The sequence below is a fragment of the Onychomys torridus genome, chromosome X, assembly GCF_903995425.1.
Source record: "Onychomys torridus chromosome X, mOncTor1.1, whole genome shotgun sequence".
Classification (NCBI taxonomy): domain Eukaryota; kingdom Metazoa; phylum Chordata; class Mammalia; order Rodentia; family Cricetidae; genus Onychomys; species Onychomys torridus.
Genome location: NC_050466.1, coordinates 103,731,532 through 103,740,494, shown reverse-complemented (window position 1 = coordinate 103,740,494; position 8,963 = coordinate 103,731,532). Strand labels below are relative to the sequence as shown.

Below are 8,963 nucleotides of genomic sequence, written 5' to 3'. Positions count from 1 at the left end.
TGCAGGAAGTATAGATGGGACAAGAGAGTAGAGCATGCTGGGAAGTAGAAGACTGGGGAGTGACACCGTCAGCCGCCATGAGAAGCAACATGTAAAGACACCGGTAAGCCACAAGCCATGTGGCAAAGTATAGACTAACAGAAATGGATTAATTTAAGATAGAAAAGGTAGATAACAAGCAGCCTGCCACAGCCATACAGTTTGTAAGCAATATAAGTTTCTGTGTGCTTTCTTGGTTGGGTCTGAGCAACTGTGGGACAGGCGGGTAAGAGAGATTTGTCCTGACTGGGCCAGGCAGGAAAACTCTAACTACATTACATGTTGCTTTTCATGGCGGTGGCTGGCGGTGTCTCTCCAGCCTTCTATTTCCCAGAATTCTCTTCTCTCTTGTCCCGCCTATACTTCCTGCCTGGCCACTGGCCAAACAGAACTTTATTTACACAGAGCGATATCCACAACATATGGGTTTGAATATATATTCATTTTAAATGCCTGATAACTACAGAGACCCTCTAAGGGTGTTGGATTTCCTGAAACTGGAATTACAGATGATTGTGAGCCTTATTGCAGATAGTGGGAACAAAACTAGAGTCCTCTGTATATAGCAGCAAGTGTTCTTATCTTTCTAGCACCATATTTAGATCTGTAATGCAGTAGGTGGACTCCTTTATTGTCTTAGCTTTTCTTTTTGTGCTATGACTCCAAATCATTTTGATTTTTTAAAGAGTTTGTCTTTTTCATGTGTTCTACTAGGTTTACCTGTTTACTTGGGACTCCCACTGTCTCATTTATTGTTGCCTAGAAATATGTACCCTTCTCTACATACTTGATCTCTAGGTATCTCTTAGATGAGGAAGGTAATATGACAAAAAATATTGCCCAAGTTGGTCACGTGCTCTACTTGTATTCTTTACATGGTTCTTCAAGCCACTCTGTCTTTGTGTGGAAAATACATATCTCACATCCATGAGCTCCAAATAAGCTTCTAGGTTTACTTCATTTAGACATACTTTCAATCACCTCAGCTTTGTGTCTCTGTGCAGATAAAGATCATTCATGTTGGTGACTGCAAGGAGGTTCTCCAGTCCTTTTTAGTGATTGGGAACTTTTAATCTGAACTACTCTGCTGGACTATGAATCTCCATAAGAATTCAAATGGCCTTTCACAGTTGTTTTTTTAAATGGGTTTTCTTTTTTCTTGTCTTTGTTTTGTTTTGTTTTCTGTTCAGTCTCCATTTTTAAGTAAGCATCTGAATTAAGTAGAAAGTCTTGACTCATAAGAACAAAAAGTTTTCCATAACTGGATTTTTTGTTCTCTTTACTAATTCAGCCATCCTTCCTGTCTCAGTGACTCTAAGTCAGGGATCAGAACTTCAGACTCTTGTAGAAAGCAAAAACACCTACCTTAGATACTTATTTTTGGCTATACTCCTGTATGGGTTGGTTGTACTTGAAATGTCCCTCAAAGGCCAAATACTTTGTTAATAGACTGTCACTCTCTTGGCATACAGCGAAACATCTTGGAGGTGGAACCTAATTATAGAAAACAAATCAAGTCTCTACTCTTGAAGGAGAAAATGGTATCCTGGCAATAATTTCTCTGTCCTTTCATTGTTTTCTGAACAGAAATCTAAACAGTGTTTTTTCTCTATGTGTGTGGGTTTGTGTCAGGGAATGGATGATATGAAATACAACATGTAAAACGTATAAAGACTTCAGGCTGTGTGTTTAAGGGTAAAAATCCAGAGACCACTCAGCATGTCCAAGGTTAAAATTGAGTTTCTGTTATAGATATGATAGGATAAATGGCCAGATTATTGAATCTACTTATAAAGAGCAAAATTTTGTTTGAAATATTTTACATTGTCATGGACTTTGGTTTATTGAAACAAATTTACAGTTAAATGTGTTATATATACTATATTATATTTCTACTATTGATTAAGGTATTATGTTTGTACAGCTCATTTGAAATTTTAATGTATAATTGAGAAATACAGATTAATAGTCATCTATGATAATCAAACGAATAGTCATGTTAGTTAAGTTTTCTAGATATCCATAGATAAGTTTCAATTAGCGAGGTAATCTTCAAACACTTCAAAGAACTAGAAAATATGGCCTTTAAAATGTTTTAAAAACTTAGACTTTCCTGGACAATGAGACATGTCTGCTCCTGGCAGTGCCACTTTACTTCAAAGAGGAAGATGGACATTGAAGACACACTCCATATGGAGTTTATCTTCTTCTTGGTAGAACTGGCCATTTGAGCAAGAAACTATTCATGTCTGACTGCTTGGCAAAATGTTGTATAGACTGGATATGCCGGACCCATGGAAAAATGACCACTAAAGTTTTTCAAAACAAGGCAAGGTGGTCCTTAGATCAAGGTTAAGTTAAGCATGATGCAAATCTTTATAGTAGCTTAATGTTCCTGCATTATTTTGCCCTCTACTACTTTTCTAATTGATCATGTTTTCCCCTTGTTTATACCAGCTAACCTGTTATTCTCTGAGCATGCTGAGCATGTGGTTTCAGCAGGTCTATAACTTCTGTTGCTTGGTGCCTATAGTCTATAATAATCTGCCCCTGGAGAACTACACACCCTTATTTTCTTCATGTCTATGATCAAGTATTTTTTGATCAATTATTTTTTTTCTGACCAATTATATGAATTTGAATAAAATAGAATAGAAATTAGCACTCTCTACTTAGTTACCAACTTATTAAAGTTTATTAAATTTGAAATATATTCATTGCAGTAATTATGTGTTGTCTCTTTATCTACTACTATAATTTTAAGTGTTGGAGTAATAGCATTTGTTTTATTTTTTCATATTTTTGTTTATTGGCTTTTTTCTTTGGGGGGCAGAGAGAAGGTTGTTTTACTCATTTTTTTTTCCACATGACTCAAGTAAGAAGTGTGGATCACATTAGATTCTGATATTGTCTGAATTTTATATATTTCCCAAATTAACCAGGCCTGGTATTGCAGGAATGTGTTCGTGTTACATGGAAGGAAGGAGAAAGTTGATAACAAGGTCTTCTGCTGTCTAAGCTATATAGCTAGTTTAAATATTGGATTACAGAACAAAACATAAATTATGAAAAAAGGACTAATGGTAGAACATTTCCGGTCATGCATGAAGTGCTAGACATAATCCATACACCTCCCAATAAGAACTTTCCAAAGACTGTATACTAATTGTGTTTTCATCCATTGAACGATTATTAAGTAATTGCCTAGAATTTAAGAGCTGTAGCATCCATGAACATCTTCAGGTACTGAGAAGATGCTCCTTAGTAAGGAATTGTGTGCATCTCAATCCCTCCCTCTTTTTCAACTTTGCGATGACATGAATGACTTTGCACCAACATATGTTCTAAACATGATATGCATAGGACTAAAAGCATAATGTGAATTGACCCTACAGTAGAGTCTCCTAATCTGTACAACAAAGAAAATCTCTGCTATTTATAAATTGATTGTTTCTAGTGTTTTCTAATAGTATTAAATTGGCATAGATTCTTAAGAATATTCATCCAATGAATGAATATGAAAATGAAAAATGAGGCTGGCAAGATTTCTCAGTGGGAAAGGACAGCTGCTACCAAGACTGATGATCTGAGTTTTATCTACAAGTCACACTAGGTAGAAGACAACTAAGTTTATTCACAGACTTCTACATAAATGTCCACAGGCAGACTGAAACACAAACACACACACACACACACACACACACACACACACACACACTCTCTCTCTCTCTCTCTCTCTCTCTCACACACACACACACTCACACACAAAGAAAAAAAAACAAACAGAAAAACAGAATTATGACAATTACTTTTTTGGAGTGATTAGTAACATGATAGGAGAACAAGAAATCTACACTCTCATGAACCAAGTAACGTAGACAACTCAAAAAATAGTAGTCAGTGCTACTGATAAGTAGACAATGTAAGAATTAATATATGAAACATTGGATTTGCCAAATTTGAGGAGCAATGGCAACACTGACAAAATGAATAATAGTAAAGAACACTAGTGAGACAAGCAGCGAAGTTTAAAGATAAACAGTTTCATGTTTGAATGTGAGGATAGAATAATAGCATAACAGTAGAATATGTTGTCTTTTCTATTGGTGATGAAGAGTACAATTTAATGATTAAGACGCAATTTAATGGTTTATGTCAGTGGAAGATGATTGCATTGAATTATGATATTCAAGACAGATAAAGTAATAAACAGGAAAATATATACATAATTTGGACAAAGTAGGCAACAACAACAACAAACACTACTAGGTGGGCTTGGTGGCATATGACTGTGAAGGTAGCAAGGGAGATTAAAGGAGGAGTATCAGTAGTTCAAGGTAAACCTCAGATACATAGTTATTTCAAGTCCAAACTATTTTTCAGTCTCCAAGGCTACCCAAGCTTCACCTTCACAGCTACACTAAATGGTCTTTTGGGGCCATGCAGGGACATACCTGCTACATGCCTGGCCTAAGCAGCTTTCCTTAGTAGTTGAGGGAGATTCCATAACCCATTTCTTGTATCATTTCATCTAAAGCCAGAACAACTTGACTGTAGCTACCAAATTCTGCAAAATGTTGGCGATATCAGAGTCATGGGAAACCTAGTGAGAAAAGCTCCTAACAGGGAATGAAACCAGCCCAAGATAAGGAAGGGTGCTACAGTCAACAAAGCTGAAAGGAGTTGGAGATCTGAAGAGTGCTTTGAAAGCTGACATGGAGATGCCGAGCTTGCAGTTTGGCCAGCTGTTTCTTGGTACTTCTTTGATCTAGTACTTCCTTTCTAAGCTCCCTTTCCTCCCTTTTGGTATGGTAAAATTTAGGACTCTCAGATCTTTCTCCTCTATCATGTCTGCCTGTATACTGCCATGTCCCACCCTGATGATAATGGACTAAACCTCTGAAACTGTAGTCCAGTCCCATTTAATGTTTCCCTTTCTAAGGTTTCTGTGGTCATGGTGTCTCTTCATTACAATAGAAACTCTAGCTTAAGACAGTAACTAAGTCAGAAGTTGGTACCAGGATAGTAGGGTGTTGCTATGATAGACTTGATCATGTTGTTTTGAGGAGGATTGGGTGAGGACTTTGGAACTCTGGCCTAGAAAAGCCATTGGCTACCAAGGGCTCAGGGAGCTGTTTGTAAGAGCTTGGAAGACAAGAATATTGAGAACAGTGAAGATGGTGGAAGCCTGGCTTGTGAAATTTCAATGGGAAAGAAAGCCTCTACTGGGCCTTTTCAGTGAAGAATATGATGTCTGGTCAGCTGGACCTCAAGAATCAGCTGTGAATTAGAAGAGGGTAGAATCATTGAGGTGAGGTCTTATGAGAGTGTTCCCTTAGGTTCAGCACAGAAAATCTGTGGTTCAGAATTGGCCAAGATTGTACCTAGCGCTGGCAGCCAAACATGGTTCTTTGAGTCACTCAGGTGGTACTGTTTTGAAAGGCATGAAGGGGTCAGGGAGAGCAGCTGAGGCATGACACTGTGGGGCAGAGCTGAAGTCTTTGAAGAGAGCCAGGAGAGGCTATTGTTTCAGCAAGGAATCCCAACAGTTTGTAGATGCCAATGCCACCAAAAATAACAGCAGCAGTGGAGAGGAGCCAAACAGAGCTTACAAGACAAGCTATTTGTTCTGCAGAAAGCAGAGCTGAAGAACTGATTCAAGCTACTTGGTGGAGCCCAGAGGATTGTAAGTGGATCCCAGATAATTGGGCATTGATTTATTTACACTGTTGAAAGTAAGATTTGCCTTGTGTCTTTGTCGCTGTGCCCTGCTTCTTCCCCCTTGAAGTGAGAAAGTATTCAATTTGTTTTGTTATTTTACAGGAGCCCATAGTTGATAAACTTTGAATTTTAATATACTTTGGATTTTAAAAAAGACTTTGGATTTTTATAGAGACTGAACTTTGAAAGTATTTGAATTTGTAAAGACTGGAGACTGTTTTCTACTGTGATATTAATATCAACATGCCACCATAGGGAATGATGAGAAAGGAAAGGTCCTAATGAAAGTTATTTATTTTTGTGTTGAGTTGACAAGGGGACAGTTGTACTGGCTAGATTTATGTCAATATGACACAAACTAGAGTCGTCAAAGAGAAGGAATCCATAATTGAGAAAATGTCTCCATAATATACAGTTATAGTCAAGCCTGAGGGGCATTTTCTTAATTAATGATTTATGACAGAGGGCCCCACCCAATATAGGCAGTGCCATAACTAAGCTGGTGGTCCTGGGTTCTATAAGAGAGCAGACTGAGTAAGCATATGGGCAAGGCAGTTAGTAGTACCCCTCCAGTATCTCTTCATCAGCCCCTGCCTCCAAGTTCAAGCCCTGTTTGAGTTACTTCCCTCACTACTTTTATGGTGAACTGTTACTTGGAACTCTTTAGTGAAATAAGCCCCTTTTCTCCAAATCTGTTTTTGTTTATGGTTATTTACCACAGCAATTATAAACCTAACTGGGACTGGTAGCATCCTTAGTTTTGTCTGTTGTTGATTTCTTATCTTGGGTGAGCAGATATTTATTCAAGTCTCCCAAGAAACAGTGCCATACAACAACAGGAATGGTAGAAATTTATCATTATTTCTGAAATGTACAAACAAATGTACATAGTAAAATTTTATGCTATTTCTTGGATTGTGGAATTTTGACACAGTGTACCATATGGCTGTTCACTAGTTAAAAACACAGTCCCTTGCTGGGTGGTGGTGGCACACGCCTTTAATCTTAGCATTCGGGATGCAGATCTCTGTGAGTTCAAGGCCAGCCTGGGCTACAAGGTGAGTTCCAGGAAAGGCACAAAGCTACACAGAGAAACCCTGTCTCGAAAAAACAAACAAACAAACAAACAAACAAACAAACAAACAAACAAAAACAAAAAACCACAGTCCCTAAATCCTAAAGAATATTGCTAGTAGATAAGTCACATTGTCATTAACTTTCACTTGAAGAATTATTATTGTCTGTGGTAACATGTTTTGAAGAAGTCTTTGGACAGCTACCATCTGCTTTTCTCATTCTAACTCTGTGTGTGTGTTCTCTAGCTGCTGAGTTTACTTTGCATCCTTTGAACTTATGCTTTGGGGAAGTCCTTATACTTGATATAGTAGGGAAAACACAAATTTTATTATGATCACAATAAAAGGCTAGTAGTTCAATCCCCATAATAAAGAATAAAGGATGATCCCTAAATATGAATTTTAAAAGACAAATTAAAACAAAACTAAAGTGAATTTTATTTCAGTGAAGAAAAAATCTTGACAAAGAAATTACAAGTTTTCAGTAAATGGTAATCAAAGTTAAAATTTTAAATATATTACAAAGCAATATTTAAGAAAAAAGTTTTAGAATATAAACTGGAATATTCAACATGGTGGCCACCATAAGTTGCATTAGTAGACTCTTGATAGAACAGCAAAACCAGATGGTAGCTTATCAGACATCTCTTTACCCTTGTACTATAAACCTTCTCTTATGCTACAGACATTTTGCTGCTGCTGCTTCAAAGCCTGCAAGGAAAATTCAAAAAAAAGGTGCTAAGGAAAAGACATCAGATGAATAACCAGATGATAGAGAAAAAAATGAAGGCATATACTTATGTGGAAAATGAACTTAAAGATGATGTCTATTTAAAATGCTTATACCCAAGGAAGGTCTATAAGGTAGAAAAGGCTATACACTTACTTAAATTTCAAGTTCTGGACTTCACCAATCTAAAACAAAGTGTTTATCTTGATTTAACATTAGACATGGCATAGCAGAGTGTTATTAGTTTACCATAACCCTTTATTTTAGAAGTTAATATATTTACAAAGATTGCATCTGAGATTATATAGCAGAAGAGAATGGAGATTTTTTTCCATGAAGTACTGATCTGCATACAAAGATCTTAGATGATGGGGTTGGTGTGGACTTTATGTAGCTGTTCCAGCAATAATGCCTGACCTTAACCCATTAAGAAAGTATCTGGACAAAACAAAAATTTCCAAAGGCTACTTGAAATTCCACTGGTCATGACATAGCACAAATGTCTGAATTATTTAAAACTGAACAAGAAATTATGGAATATGAAGAAAGTCAGACCTTTCTCAGCACCAAAATACCAATATTGATATGTCAAGTGACCAATTAACTGTCAATCTTTAAGCAGTTACAAGCAAAGTCTGTAGGCACAGACTATTGAATATGGGTCCATTTGTGGTTTGAGCTACCTTCATAGTTTAAACAGTGAATATTTGCTGCTGAAGACTGACTCATTATTGCCCACAGAAGCATAAAAATACAAAGCTGCCTTAACATGCTGTGTTGATTAATTATTGGGGGGGTGGATCAAGAAACAACAGAGAAATTTATAAAACTGTTCTTTCATGATTTCTGGATCATTATATTTAGAAGTAAATTTTAACACTATTTGTTTTTACAGTTTCAAACAAATAAAAAAAAAGCTTTAAGTGGTCAACACAACGGTTATTACTATTTTCCTAAATGATGCAACGTACTATGCTAAAATAGCAATTAATAGTAACATCAACTATGATCAAACCTCCATTTCTGTGGCATATTTTAGCAGGAAATTTACATACATATATTTATTTACTCATTTTTAGAACATGGGGTTTCCCCTGAAAGATAGGAGTTGCACTTAAATGTCAAATTCTATAATTTGATAATGTAAAACCATTCCTCCCCTTGCTTCCTCTAGGAAAACATAGGCTACAGCTTGTGTTGTGGCCTAACAGGAATCCATGCATTATGGTTCTAAAGAGAACCTGGTTTCTCTATTCTCTTTGTCATATATTCTAAGTTAAACTAAATTACCAGCCTTGAAAGATAATAAAAGTCAAGAGTTTTCTTTTATTCAGAAAATTATTCTAGAATATCTCAGGAGGATTTTGTTCAGGGAATTGCTCTTAAGGCTATTAATC

General features: G+C 36.5%; 1 pseudogene; it reads left to right on the top strand.

Annotated features, from left to right (window-relative positions):
* Positions 1-7,408: 7,408 nt before the first annotated feature.
* LOC118574760 lies at positions 7,409-8,315 on the top strand (annotated as a pseudogene).
* Positions 8,316-8,963: the final 648 nt, after the last annotated feature.